Source organism: Mirounga angustirostris, unplaced genomic scaffold (assembly GCF_029215605.1).
Source record: "Mirounga angustirostris isolate CCGP_5_RB_7025 unplaced genomic scaffold, mMirAng1.0.hap1 SCAF_15, whole genome shotgun sequence".
Classification (NCBI taxonomy): Eukaryota; Metazoa; Chordata; class Mammalia; order Carnivora; family Phocidae; genus Mirounga; species Mirounga angustirostris.
The window spans coordinates 76,606,595-76,620,571 of NW_026991723.1; the positions used below are offsets into that span (position 1 = coordinate 76,606,595).

Sequence of the window (13,977 nt, forward strand, 5' to 3'; positions counted from 1 at the left end):
CCCAGGCTCCCTCTCCCTCTTCCCAGACTTTCATCTTCTTGCTGTTAAGGGAATAGTCAGCATTGCAGCTTATCATTTATTCCTGTCTCTAGTGAGATAAGGTGCTCTGCAGCCAGTAATGGGATAACTGGGGGGGGGGAGGGGGGGACCATGTGTGATCTCCTGCTGCCCTCTAGTGCCTGCTTAAGATGATTGCTCTAGGGAAAAATTGTTCTTCCACACCAAAGAATGATTACTGTGTGCGAAGCAACTTTCTAGGCTCTGAGGACAGCAGGTAGGACAGTAAAGGCTTGGCTATGATACAAGGAAGCTACTGTAATGACTATGGGGGTTATGAACAAGCATTTGCTTAGAAGGCCTATTCATAGTGCCAGGTTTGGAGCCAGGCACTGGTCGGGGGGCGGAGGGGTGATATTATGAACAATGATTTGTTCCAATCCTAGTGGTACCCAAGTGTAGAGATTTGATTGAGTGTATCAGCTAGGAAGGAAAAGCTAGAAGAGAAGGAGAGGGGAGAGACTGGAGATAAGACAGAGAGAAAAGATAATCAATGGAGCAGGATCCTATAGGAACTAGGAAGAAATGAACTCCCAGGTGAATGTCTGAATGTAAGACAAATCTAAGTGGGAATTTTATCATGACACCAGGGCCTCTGGGTATAGCCATGCAAGTTGTGTACGGCTCAACAGTGACGAGGCAAGGGGGTGAGGGGAGACTGAACCCAGCCTCGCCCCACCTGCCATGCCTGCGCCCACAGGATTGAATCTAAGTGGAAGAGCACTATTTCCTAATTTATACAAAAGCTAACTTATCGGCTAGCTAAGGCCCTGCATATAATCACGGACAAGCTATCAAAGCCTCTCATCTATTATGTGCAAAGTAAGGCTAGTATCACTGATACTAATACAAAGTTCTTAGAATTTGAGATAAGATATGCCCATGCCACCCAAGAAATTTCAGTTCTTACTGGAATTATAACAACCTAGTTTTATTTTTTATTTTATTTTGTTAGAGAGAAAGAGAGAGACTGAGAGAGAGAGAGAGGTGGCAGGGGGAGGGGCAGAGGGAGAGAGAGAACCCCAAGCAGAGTCCAAGCCCAGTGCGGAGCTGGGCATGGGGCTCGATCTCACAACCCTGATATCATAACCTGAGCCAAAATCAAGAGTCAGACACTTAACCGACTACCCAGGCGCCCCAACCTAGTTTTATTTTTTAAGATGTGGTGGGTAAGTCCTTGAAAAAGGGAAAAGGTAGAAAGGAAATTCACATTTCCTGAGCTTCTATTCTTCTTTGTCAAGCACAAGACATTATGAATCTCACTGGCTCCTCATAACAATGCTTTGGACTAGAAGTATTACAGTTTTTATAACCATATTTTACAAGTGAGAAAACAGAGGTTCTGAGAGGTGACAGACTGCAGCCAAAGTCCATTAGGTATTTAGGATGACTCCAAAGCTCGTTTTCTGTCCAGTGAAGCATGGAAGCATCATTAATAGGAGGCCTGCCTTCATCTACTGGGATCCCATTCTCCCTCTTTCTTAAAAACTCTGCTCAGAATTTATCCCCTCAAGGAAGTATTCCAAGATTAGTTCTTCCTTAATTCCTTTCTCCTCCTTCCAGTAGCTTCTTAGGCTAGGGGTGAAGGATGAAATAAATGCTCAGAAGGAATCATTCCAGGACAGGGCTTAGGGAATTTGAGGTCTCTGGGATGGCAGTAACCTGCTTCAGAGGGAGACTCCCAGATCATCCTGCTTGAGCATGATCTTGACACAGCAGAGCAAGCCAATAAGGCATGCCAGGCCACCCTGGGGCCAGTGGGAGGCTGCCAAATTTGAACATCAGGGAGGGTATGACCCTGGGTGGGGTCAGCTGGAGTCTTTGGTGTGAAGAGCCATTAGAAAACAAACTTCCACTCTCTGGCCACTTCCTAGGATGCTTGTCTTGTTGTTATACTTCTAACTCTTTATTTCCACTGAAATCTTAATACGCAGGTTAAAAGACCATCTTTAAACATATTGACAGGCAATGCTTTTGGAGAACAGATTCAAGGTGAGTTACTTCTCCCATTAGCATCCCTCCTCCCTGTAACTGTGCTGCTAGGGGTAGGGAGAGGGACTAATGAGCGCACCCATCAAAAAACATAAAACAAAATACCAATAAAGGGCTAAGACCCATTAGGGACTCCCTGTCTTATGCTGAGGACATCAGTAAAATTAATATTAATAATAGCTATGATTTTACAGGGGCATATTCCAGGTCAGATGTTCTGCTATTTGCTTTGCATACGTTGTGTCCTGTGGTCTATACCAATCCTAACAACAGTGAGAGGTAGATTCCCTTATCGTTATTTATTTATTCATTTATTCACGTATGCCTGCATGCATTTAAGTAGTCCAGTACAGGGCTTGAACTCACAACTCTGAGATCTGAACTCAAGACCTGAGCTGAGATCAAGAGTCTGATGCTTAAGCCAGGCACCACCCTTACCACTTTTTAAAGGTGAAGAAATGGAAACTCACAGAGGTGAAATCAGGGGTTGGGGCGAACTGGACTTCAAGCCGTTCTGATCTGTTTTACTTCTAAGCACTTTTCCACTCTCTTAAGCTGCAACCAATCTGCTAGACTACTGTGATTCACGGCTGGACAGTTATAAATTCTGAAAATTTAAGTGCAATTTCTGTTACTTCTGCCCATTACATCATACTGATTAGCAATAAAAACCTTAAAATAAGAATCTATGGACAATCAATAGGTAATTGGTTGAAAAACTGTGCTGCATCCACACAGTGGAGTCTATGTACTTAAAAAGGAATTAGGACAATCTTTATATGTAATATGGAGTAATCACAAATACATTTCACTCAATGGAAAAAGCAAAGGGCAGAGCAGTGTTTATAGTGCTTTCTTTTGTACAAGAATGAAATATAAATATGTATACATATTATATAGATAGATTTCTATATAATACGTATACATCATCTATATACAAATTAGATAGATATAATTTTTCACTAAGCAACATTGAAACAATTAACCAAAACTTAAAAAAAAAAAAAAAAGGTTAACCACAGAGGGAGCAAGGAGATAGGGTCAAGGAGACAAAGACAGAAGCCAAAGTTTTTTGAGTGAATCTTTTTTATAAGTTTTAGTTTGGACTCACATAAAACTATTATGCAATTTTTTAAATAAAAAAAGATAAAAACAATCTGTAAATTATATGCAAACTGAAAAAAACTAGTTATATATCAATATGTTGGCATAACCACACAGAGAAAATAATTATTTTAAGTGGCTTTACAATGCAATATTTTGATTGTAGATGTTTAGTGAGAAATATTTCAAAGGAAGAAAATGATCTGCAAATAAATCTTAAACTAAATGCAATGGATTTATTGCTAGCTGTAATATTGGTATGGTTATTTTGAAACGATTATGTATATATTGTGGACTACAACAAATAAGCCATTACCTTACCATCATCAGGAACTAACATTATAAGTGTAAAAGGAACCACCTGAGGTATAAAGTCAAAGAAGGTGAGAAAAATTCTGTACACTGAAATGTCAACTGGAAATCATATAAACTTATAATTCACTTTTATCTTTTAAAAAATAAACATTTCGGGGCGCCTGGGTGGCTCAGTTGTTAAGCGTCTGCCTTCGGCTCAGGTCCCAGGGTTCTGGGATGGAGCCCCGCATCGGGCTCCCTGCTCAGCAGGAAGCCTGCTTCTCCCTCTCCCACTCCCCCTGCTTGTGTTCCCTCTCTGGCTGTGTCTCTCTCTGTCAAATAAATAAAATCTTAAAAATAAATAAATAAATAAATAAACATTTCATAGTTCTCTCCACTGAAAAGACCTAGAAATAATGGCAACCTAATAGCAATAATATTCTTAATGTTTAGACTCTTGTTTTGAAATACTATTTCCCATTAAAAGAAACAAAAGATTCTTGGAAAAATTCCTTATTCCAACTCTGGACTAGGTATGGTACAAGCTGAGCCTGGGACATCTTGCTGTGCCAAAAAGAGAGATCTGCCAAAGACTAATGTGGTCATTTCAAAAGGACATAGAAGCCCATCTAGAGGGGCTCACACGGGCCTAACATTGAATAAACTGAACATCAAAGAGAATAATGACTGCAATTGATTGAAATAGATCAAATAAATAAGTTTCCTGTAATCCACAATGTACTTCAAACCAAAAACCAAAGCCAAAACCAAAACCAAAAAGCAAACAAAGCCTATTGATCACCATTGGGAATGGCTAGGGAACTAGGTCATTATCTGAAAATTGAGTTAATCAAGCTTTTATCCTATGACTTGGATTTCAGGGTAACTACCTTTTTCTTCAGGGCAATACTGTAGGCAGAAAGAATGACAGAATTAGGAAACTGCCATTTTGCCAGCTCTAATCAAACTAGAGATCTACACAGCATCATCAATGAATCCTAAAGCCATTAGGAGAAAGGCTGATGGGAAAATGTCTAATCAGTGGATCAGACTTATACTACCTGACCTGCTGATCAATCCTAATATCACTGAAAGTAGTAAACCAGACAATTAAGTACCTTTGATATGATGCCAGAGGAAGCACACAGCATGGGCTGTATGCTGATGTTCGTTGGGTCCATGGATAAAATTCAAGGGTCTGTGAACTTGTATAGGGAAAAAAAATACATCTTTATTTTAAGTATCCTGTAAATGCAATTTAGCATTTCCTTAAATTATGAAGGCAGGCAGCAAACTATAGTACCATACCACTTCCTATGACTTTGACACAATCAAATTCACATATATTTCTATCCCATTACATTTGCTATAAATATTTCTAAATACTTACATTCAATACTACTTAGCAATTATAAGTTATTAGATTCTCCACTAGATCTTGTCATTAATAAAGAACCACACATATTACACTACAGATATTTTTTAAATATTTGATAACTATATCTTTTTTTTAAGATTTTATTTATTTATTTGAGAGAGAGAATGAGATAGAGAGAGCATGAGAGGGGGGAGGGTCAGAGGGAGAAGCAGACTCCCCGCTGAGCAGGGAGCCCAATGGCGGGACTCGATCCCGGGATTCTGGGATCATGACCTGAGCCGAAGGCAGTCGCTTAACCAACTGAGCCACCCAGGCGCCCTTGATAACTGTATCTTGATATACTTTCTTTCTTCTGTAGTCTCCATGAATTTAATTTTATGAATTTAAGAACATTACTCTGATATGAGTGGGTCTATAATCGTCATCATTCTACAAAACAGGTCCATGGGACAAAAAAAAAAAAAAGTGATTAATCCCTAGGAGAAAAGAATAAATTAACACAAAGAGGGAGCCATTAGCTAAATCTGCAAAGGTAGACAATTGTAAAGAATAAATGAGTCAATGTCTTCAACAAATAATGGCATGGGCAAAATTTTAGGTGTGACTATTACAGACTAAAGGAGACCTAGTACAACATGTAGACATTTTGATCCTTATTTAAATACACCTACTAAATATATATATATTTATTTATATCTCTCTCTATATATACATAGAGAAAGAGAGAAGCAATTAAGGACATTTGAGTATGAATTGCTAGATGTGATAATGAAGCTGAGAGATTATGTTAAAAAATAAGTGTCTGTTAGAGATATATACTGAGGTATTTAAAGGAGGAATGATAGGGTATCTGGGATTTATTTTAAAAGACTTCAGCAACAAAAAAACAAATTGGGAGGGAGGGATAGCTGAAGCAAAATCAGCAAACTATTGACAACAATTATTGCAGGGTGATGGGCACACAGGGAACCACTATAGCATTTTCTCTCCTTGATTGTGTACTTTTCTCAATAAAACACAGAGAAGAGAGGGCTGCCAGGGGATTACACAAAATCAGTAAAGACGATTATTGCTGGGGAGTAGAATGAGAAGGAATTTTTCATTCACATCTACAGTATGGACTGCTTTGATGCTTTCTTCTAAATGCATTTTCACTTGTATTATGTTTAAATCTTTTTAAATAACAATCAAATGTTCCTACTTTTGTTAAAATAAATTAGAATGATGGTTAGCAGTGACATGAGAAGACTATATAAGGTAGAGATGGGGGAAGGGTTTGGGGAAAGGAGACCGTCTCTTTGTGTACTACCACCCACTCTTACAGATACCAATTGATGAAGTGGGCAATGGTACCCACTGTAAAGAGAAAGGTGAATGAAATCCTTGAGCTGAGATAACAGGAAATCTGGAATGGGGTTGAGATGTGGGACTTAGCAGAAATAAGGCCCATGGGAGATTTTCCAGCAACCCTCACTTAGCATTGTGTTGAGTTGAGGTTGATGACACTACATGGGGAATGTTCTTCAAATGCTACTAACATTTATCAAGCACCTACTCAGTCACTGTTTGATTACTGCCAACCTTTGACTTTATGCACTAGTTCAAACTACTAGAAAGTGGGTCTGGCCAATACACAGAAATGTGTATGACATTAAAATAAAGTTTCAAAATTCTGAACTGTTTCCATATCAGTTCAAGGAAAGTAAAAAAAAAAAAAAAAAATCCTCCCTGCACAAGAACTTTATGCAGCCTTATTTGTGATGGTTAAATGTTCAATAATGGCTTGTCAACTTGACAAAGTCTTATGTAGCCAGTTTGACAACTATGAAGACCAGAAAAAAAGTGATTTCAAACATTTTCTTATATTAAGTAAATACAAAAACTGATATTTATTAGAAAAACATTTGGGGGCACCTGGGTGGCTCAGTCGGTTAAGCATCTGCCTTCAGCTCAGGTCATGATCCCAGCGTCCTGGAATAAAGCCCTGAGTCCTGCTCCCTACTCAGTGGGGGGCCTGCTTCTCTCTCTCCCTCTGCCTGCCACTCCCCCTGCTTGTGCTCTCTCTCTCTGTGTCAAATAAGTAAATAAAATCAGAAAAAAAAAACATTTTTTGGATATCCAACTCATGTTTGTAAGTGCATGAACAGATTAAAGGAGAACCATGGAAATGTTTATATTTATATGAATATAACCAATATAATGGTTATATTAAGGTGATGGATAAAGTTGACTCTCTATATGCTCTTTTATGCTGTAAATTTAAACTGAATTCAAACATCTATTGAACACTTACCATGTACCGGGTGAAAGCCAGATTGAGAAATGCACAGGTATTGAGTATGGCATATGTAGATCAGAATCAGAGTTTCAGCAGAAAGTAGACTACTGACTGACAGACAGACAGACAGATGGTAGATAGATACATAAATAAGAGATTGAAGGAGGGAGGAAAGGGAAGGGTGGAAGATGGAAGGCAGGTAAGAGGGATGGAGCTTCTAAAATGGCCTGGAGTGATTTCATCTCCTGATATGCATGTCCTATTATAATCTCTTCCACTTGAGTAACTTGCTTTTAACCAACAGAATATGGCAATAAGGGATGTCACTTCTGTGATTAGGTTTCAAAAGACTGACTTCTGTTTTCCTCAGACTCTTTCTTGCTTTGATGAAACAGGCTCTCATGGAGTGGTTCATGTGTCAAGGAACTATTGAAAGTTCTCCAGCCAAAAGGAAGCAAGAAAGTGAGGCTGTCAGTCCAACCACCCTTGAAGAACTGAATCCTGCCATCAACTACATAAATGATCTTGGAAATGGATCCTTTCCCCGTCAAACCTTCAGGTGGGACCCCAGCCCTGGCTGATAACCTGACTGTAGTCTTATGAGAGACCCTGGTAGGGGATCTAGCTAAGCTGTGTCAGATTCCTGACTCACATAGGCTGTGAAATAAGAAATGTGTGTTGTTTTGTTTCATGAACATAGAGGAAGGGAAGGAAGAATAAAATAAGATGAAAACAGAGAGTCAGGCAAACCATAAGAGATTCTTAACTACAGGAAACAAACTGAGCGTTGCTGGAGGGGAGGTGGGTTGGGAAGATGGTGTAATTGGGTGATGGACATTAAGGAGGGCAACTGAAGTAATGAGCACTGGGTGTTATATGCAACTGATGAATCACTAAATTCTACCCCTGAAACTAATAATACAGTATATGTTAACTAAATTGAGTTTAAATTAAAAAAATAAAAAGAAATGTGTGTTGTTTTAAACCACAACACTTTGGGATAATTTATTACTCACTTCAGACATAAGTAATAGCGATAGACAGAAACAATTTTATTATATTGTTTCATGGAAATTTTAACAATTTTAAACCTCTAGACTCAAACAAACTTGGTTAGGAAGTATTAGTTTTAATTCCTTCCATTTTTTCCCTTAGACTCTATAAGCACAAATTCCTCTTCCTCCTCAGAATTGTTTGCTAATAAGAGAAGAGGGGGAAAATATTTTTTCAAGAATCGTACAAATCATAACAATCAACAAAACAAGGAGGCAACCCACAGAATGGGAGAAGATATTTGCAAATGACACTACAGATAAAGGGCTGGTATCCAAGATCTATAAAGAACTTCTTAAACTCAACACCCAAAAAACAAATAATCAAGTCAAAAAATGGGCAGAAGACATGAACAGACACTTCTCTGAAGAAGACATACAAACGGCTAACAGACACATGAAAAAATGTTCATCATCATGAGCCATCAGGGAAATTCAAATTAAAACCACATTGAGATACCACCTTAAGCCAGTTAGAATGGCAAAAATTGACAGGGCAAGAAACAACAAATGCTGGAGAGGTTGTGGAGAAAGGGGAACCCTCTTACACTGTTGGTGGGAATGCAAGTTGGTACAGCCACTTTGGAAAACAGTGGAGGTGCCTCAAAAATTTAAAAATAGAGCTACCCTATGACCCAGCAATTGCACTCCTGGGTATTTACCCCAAAGACACAGATGTAGCGAAAAGAAGGGCCATATGCACCCCAATGTTCATAGCAGCAATGTCCACAATAGCCAAACTGTGGAAAGAGCCGAGATACCCTTCAACAGACAAATGGATAAAGAAGATGTGGTCCATATATACAATGGAATATTACTCAGCCATCAGAAAGGGTGAATACCCAACTTTTACATCAACATGGATGGAACTGGAGGAGATTATGCTAAGTGAAATAAGTCAAACAGAGAAAGTCCATTATCATATGGTTTCACTTATTTGTGGAACGTAAGGAATAGCATGGAGGACATTAGGAGAAGGAAGGGAAAAATGAAGGGGGGGAATCGGAGGGGGAGATGAAACATGAGAGACTATGGACTCTGAGAAACAAACTGAGGGTTCTAGAGGGGAGGGGGGTGGGGGGATGGGTTAGCCTGGTGATGGGTATTAAGGAGGGCACATACAGCATGGAGCACTGGGTGTTATACGAAAAAAATGAATCGTGGATCACCACATCAAAAACTAATGATGTATCGTATGGTGACTAACATAACATAATAAAATAAAATTAAAAAAAAAAGAATCGTACAAATCACAGTAATGATAATAATGACAACAATAGCTACCATTCCTAGAACGTTCACTCTCTACCTCAGGCAGTGCTCTAAAAACTTGAGCTCTATCAAGTCATCCAACATTCCCAACATTCCTGTTACTCCTATTTTGCAGAGTAACAGAAAGTAAAGTACAGAACGGCTCAGTAAATTCTGCAAGGTTCTACAGCTTGTCAGTTGCAACAAGTTACCACACTTTACTTCAAATCATCTTTTTTATCTTTTCCTCAAAATAACTGTCCAGGTAAGGGGGGTTGGGGTTGGGAATAATTATTATTATATAATTATTATTATTGTAAGTGCACTAAAATGAACATTACAACACGTCAGGCAACATCCTAAAGTGTAAATGCTTAACATCCAATATCTCTCATTTTGCCACACCTCCCCCCTGAAATCCCGTGAGTTAGTTATTGTTATTCTCATCTTAAAAAAATAAAAGAGAGGTTAAACTAGAAATTTTAGCAAATGGAGAAAGTAGTGCTTATCTCATAGGGTGATGCTATCGGTTGAACTGTGTCCCCCAAAGAGATAGGCTGACATTCCATACACCAGAATGTGACTTTATTTGGAAATAGGGTCATTGTAGATGTAATTAGTTAAGATGAGGTCACACTGAAGTTTTAATTAGCTAAGATGGTGGTCACACTTAATGTAATATAACTGTTGCCCTTACAAGAAGACACAGACACATCCATTGAGGAGAATGGCATGTGATGATGAAGACGCAAAGAGGGAAACTGACCACAAGAAGATGGAGGCAGAGATACTGGAGTTATGCTACCACAAGCCAAGGGATGCCTGTGGCCACCAGAAGCTGGAAGAGAAAAGGAAGGATCCTCCTTTAGAGACTTCAGAGAAAGCCTGGTCCCACTGACACCTGGACCTCAGATTTCTAGCCTCCAGAACTGTGAAAGAATAAATTTCTCCTGTGTTAAGCCACCCAGTTTCTGATACTTTGTTATGACAGCCCTAGGAAACTGATACAGGTAGTTTGAAAGTTAAATGAAAAAAAAAGGTTATGTTAAAATGCTGAATAAAGAGTATTTAAATATTAAATATTTAATATTTAAAGTACTCCACAAAAAGTATTTTTAAAAAGTCCCTGTGTATGCCAGAGTATGCAAAGCCACGAAATTAAAATGAGTGCCTTTTCCCAGGGTATTTATTTTACTCCGAGATTTTTGTGGGAAGTGTGGTAATTAATTTAACTGGTAAGTAATTTAAACATTAAAAAAAAAAAAGGACAGTCAAACAAACAGATTTTTTTTTAAGAAGAGAAAAAGGGTTTTTCATCGTCATTATTGTTCTTTAAATCTTTTTTTTTTTTAATTTATTTATTTGACAGAGAGAAAGATAGCGAGAGCAGGAACACAAGCAGGGGGAGTGGGAGAGGGAGAAGCAGGCTCCCCACCGAGCAGGGAGCCCGATGAGGGACTCGATCCCAGGACCCCGGGATCACAACCTGAGCCGAAGGCAGACGCCCAACGACTGAGCCACCCAGGCGCCCCGTCATTATTGTTCTTTAAAGGCATGCTTGTTCGATATCCCCAGACTGTCAGAGAAGTACCACTAGGATGCTCTCTGAGTGGGAAAACAGGGGTATAAAAATATGATGAGTCCTGAATTGAGACTTTGGGGGCCAGGATCTGTGATTTTCAGCAAACAGAGTGGTAACTCCCCATCTGGTCTGAGAAGAGGGTAGAGGTAAGGTCTTAAGTGTGGGAAGAAACTATTTGACAGCAACTCTCCCTTATCCCCAGGCTGCAACACAGGCACTGATAGAAGTACCCCAAGGCCCTTTCCAGAAAGGTTTTTTGCCATTCCGGTGAAACAGGCCACTCTGACTCGCCAACATGGCAGAAACTCAGGGCAAAAGGCAGTTCCTGCTGTTCCCTGGCAAGGCTGCTCAGAAGAGCTCTTTTGAGTGTCTTTGCCTTGACAGGATCATACTCTGTGGTCATAATGACAGCCAGGATTTGCTCCATATTCCTTGACTTCCTAAGCATTGTCATCTCCCCTTCTCTTTTTATCCTTATAAACAAACCTTACTCAATAAAATAGAAAGATAGCTGTTGTCATAAAATGTGAGTAGTCTTTGGGTGGTGGTTCAGAGCATGTCCAGGGGTTTAACTGGCCTAGGTGCCTCAGCTCTACCACTTCCTAGGAGGCTAACTAAGGTAGGCAAGCTATTTAATCTTGCTGAGTCTCAGATGCCTCTTTGTAAGGGGATGCTACTGATATCTACTTGAATCATTGCTGAGGGGACTGTGATATGTGACACTATCTATGAAGTGCCCGGTATATTGCTGGTGTTTAAAAAAAAGGTGCCCTCTTACCCAACTGACCTCTCTGAGTCATCTTGCAGCTAGAATAAGCCTAAGTCAGACAGGAAATGCAATCTGCTTAAAGTCACATTTCTGAGTCTGACTCACTTACTCAGCAACACTGTGCTAACAGATGCAAGCATTCCTCCTTCCTTGGCCCTAAAGGGTTCTGTTTACACCCACTGGCTGGCTGCCAGTTTTGAGCAAAATCTGCCCCAGGGCCCTTCAGTCCTCAGCTGGGCTCCCTCTTCAGCCCACTCCTGACTCAACTTATTCCTGGTCAAACTAGTCAAACCCTGGCTGGCCATGGGCCGCAAGTGTACCCTTGAGGTCTAAATAGCCCCAGACCTCTATCAGGCATCCAGAGCCCCCAGGCCTGTTCAAAGTATGCCATAAGTATACCGACCCAACCTCCCATTGACCTCAATATCTGAAATGCTGGGCGCTGGGGCTTCCGGAATCCACAATCTAAAGAGTGTTAAGAGCTAATTACAATTTTTTTTCAAATTACCGTTAATTAAGTGCAAACCACTATGTACTCATAATCTTTTTTTTTTTTTAAAGATTTTATTTATTTATTTGAGACAGAGAGAATGAGAGACAGAGAGCATGAGCGGGAGGAGGGTCAGAGGGAGAAGCAGACTCTCCACTGAGCAGGGAGCCTGATGCGGGACTCGATCCCGGGACTCCAGGATCATGACCTGAGCCGAAGGCAGTCGCTTAACCAACTGAGCCACCCAGGCGCCCAATGACTTATTTATTTTTAAGATTTTATTTATTTTAGGGGGAGAGGGGCAAAGGGAAAGGGGAAGAGAGAGAATCTTTTTTTTTTTTAAAGATTTTATTTATTTGAGAGACAGAATGAGAGACAGAGAGCATGAGAGGGAGGAGGGTCAGAGGGAGAAGCAGGCTCCCCGCCGAGCAGGGAGCCCGATGCGGGACTCGATCCCGGGACTCCGGGATCACGACCTGAGCCGAAGGCAGTCGCTTAACCAACTGAGCCACCCAGGCGCCCAATGACTTATTTATTTTTAAGATTTTATTTATTTTAGGGGGAGAGGGGCAAAGGGAAAGGGGAAGAGAGAGAATCTTTTTTTTTTTTAAAGATTTTATTTATTTGAGAGACAGAATGAGAGACAGAGAGCATGAGAGGGAGGAGGGTCAGAGGGAGAAGCAGGCTCCCCGCCGAGCAGGGAGCCCGATGCGGGACTCGATCCCGGGACTCCGGGATCACGACCTGAGCCGAAGGCAGTCGCTTAACCAACTGAGCCACCCAGGCGCCCAATGACTTATTTATTTTTAAGATTTTATTTATTTTAGGGGGAGAGGGGCAAAGGGAAAGGGGAAGAGAGAGAATCTTTTTTTTTTTTTTTAAAGATTTTATTTATTTGAGAGACAGAATGAGAGAGAGAGAGCATGAGAGCAGGGAGGGTCAGAGGGAGAAGCAGGCTCCCCGCCGAGCAGGGAGCCCGATGCGGGACTCGATCCCGGGACTCCGGGATCACGACCTGAGCCGAAGGCAGTCGCTTAACCAACTGAGCCACCCAGGCGCCCTGTACTCATAATCTTAATCATCGTAGCAAACCTTATCTGTTTAGAAATGAAGAAATGGGCCGCCGAGAGGTTACACAAGATAATCCGGGTGGATTCTCATCTAGTCTTGGGTCCCAGGCTGGGCTTTACGCCCTGGAACACGTGGCCGTGCTGCTGAAGCCCCTGAGCGCCAGTTGCTTATCTAAATAGGGTGGTTGTGAGAATGAGGCGGTAATGCATGGGAGGCGCTTAGCCCCAGCCGGACACTAAGTGATCAGAGGGTAGTTTTGTTCCTGTTTCTGTTTGTTGTGTTCTCACAAACCTAAGCGGGATTTCCCACTCAGGCCCATGCGACCTCCCCCCCGCTCCACCACGGGGTCACCTGAAGGAGCGGGTACTTGGCCTGGCCTGGAACTGCGTAGGGGGCCACAGGCGCTCAGCAGCCACAGGCCTGACCGCCTACCACCCGGTATTGCTGTGGGCGCCCCCGAGGGCTGCCCTGGGTTTGGGCTCCCGGGCGCTTCCCTCTGCAGGCGCAGCAGGTGCAGAGCGCGTCCCCGTTTACCTCTGCTGCGGCCTCCCAGCGGAGAAGGGAAAAGACTCCTCGCTGGGAGGCTGGGTGCATCGCCTGAGCACGCACCTAGGCAGAGGTGCGTCCCAGGGCGCGCTTGGAGCCCGCGGCACTGCCCT

General features: G+C 41.4%; 1 protein-coding gene across 5 annotated transcripts in view; it reads right to left on the reverse strand.

Moving 5' to 3' along the window:
• The window catches only part of ASTN2 (astrotactin 2), an 883,583-nt gene that overhangs the window by 204,021 nt on the left and 665,585 nt on the right, over positions 1–13,977 (reverse strand). The window lies entirely within an intron of this gene.